The following is a 1,620-nucleotide window of genomic DNA, read 5'->3' on the forward strand; positions in this document are numbered from 1 at the left end:
GAAAATCATGCTGACAGAATGAATTATAAAGTTGAGAGCTATCTAGATAATTCAGGTAAACATCGTGCTTTTGAGTTACCTTTTTAAAAAATTGCTCATATAATTGCTTTGATATTGGCAATCTAGACAATTTCATATTTTCAAAATTAAACCAATTCTCAATAAACACAGCCATAATAAGACAGATAAGATAGATAATAAGACAGATACAAATTAAGAAAGAGGATGATTAGTTTGTGAAAATCTCATGAAAAAGAGCTCCTTGTTTAAGCTCTTAATATCTGTAAGCATGTAGGGTGTATCTTATATACATCCATGTAGTGATATGAAATATTACTCTAGGAAGGCTGAGAACAGCCTGAACAATAGACTCTTCCTAGGTAAGTGGCCAGGATGGGTATGGGAAAAATAGTGATGGTGATCATTCCATGATCTGCTTTGTTGTGCCATTGACTTGTCTGTGTCTTAACTTGTACGTACTCCATATATGCTTTTACAACCTAAATTCCAGAATCTCATGAGAAATGTGTCCTGAGGAATGTTTTTTATTGGGTTGTCTTTACTGTGTGTGTGTGTGTGTGTGTGTGTGCATGGCATATATCTTGCTATTTTTTTTCTTTCTCATTTTTTTTTCAACTTCACTGCACATTAAAATCATCCATCTTTATTTGGTCTCAAAACACTGCTGTGTTCTCAGGATCAGGAAATAAATATGTTTTTGTTTCCTACCTCACAAAATAAAATGTTTGAGTTGTTTTTGTAAGCTAAATTATATTTCAGTTTCCTTTTAGATACTTAGGAAACAGATTTTTTTTTTTCAAAAATTGTCAAGTCCATTCTAGAGATTGAAATCATTGGATATTTTTTTCACAAGATTATCCTCAGGGTAGATGGAGAATGTTTTATGAAATCTGATGAGTTTTGGTTGTACAAAGATATATGCAACAGTAGATCAAGAAAGAAAATATTTGAGGAAGTTTAAAAATGGCCTCAAATTAAAAGGAAATACAGAGGTCCCAGCTTAAGTTTTCACAATTGTTACTCTATTTTGGTTACATTTATATGGTGGGGCTTTAAGGTCAAAGTATTGCTATCTCATCACAGGGATGTAGATGATAATATCTTAGTAAGTTTAATAGTCAGATTTCTTTTGCTTTTCAATTAGCAATAATCGCACCTCAGATAAACCTCATTGGCTACGATACTGCCACTGCACAAAACTCTTTTGCTTTTCAAAAGAGACATTTAAATGTCTTGCACCAAATAAATAAGAGAAAGGCAAAGCGTATTTGCATTGGCTGTCTATAAAGTAAGAGGCAGCTCTAATGTTTATCATTCACCATATTCAAAGAACAACATGAGAGAACTCATGTTCAATTCAGCTGTGTTGAGCAGTAAAGGTGATTTCAATTGCTCCCTGAATCCTAGAAAAGGTGGAATGGACAAAGCCAGGGGCCTGGGCCTCAAGAGTGTCTGGAGCTAATATTCCCATTACTGCAACCCTCTCTCCTCTTTCTCTGCCAGTCTGCTTCCTGCTCTTTTGCTCTAGACAGGACTCTTCCACACAGCAGGAAGCACAGCTCACTAATAACTTTTTAAATTTCCATTAATAACCGCTGT

General features: G+C 34.6%; 1 pseudogene; it reads right to left on the reverse strand.

Annotated features, from left to right (window-relative positions):
* Positions 1–1,099: 1,099 nt before the first annotated feature.
* On the reverse strand, positions 1,100–1,222 carry LOC122890638 (annotated as a pseudogene).
* Positions 1,223–1,620: the final 398 nt, after the last annotated feature.

The sequence above is a fragment of the Neovison vison genome, chromosome 11, assembly GCF_020171115.1.
Source record: "Neovison vison isolate M4711 chromosome 11, ASM_NN_V1, whole genome shotgun sequence".
Taxonomy (NCBI): Eukaryota; Metazoa; Chordata; class Mammalia; order Carnivora; family Mustelidae; genus Neogale; species Neogale vison.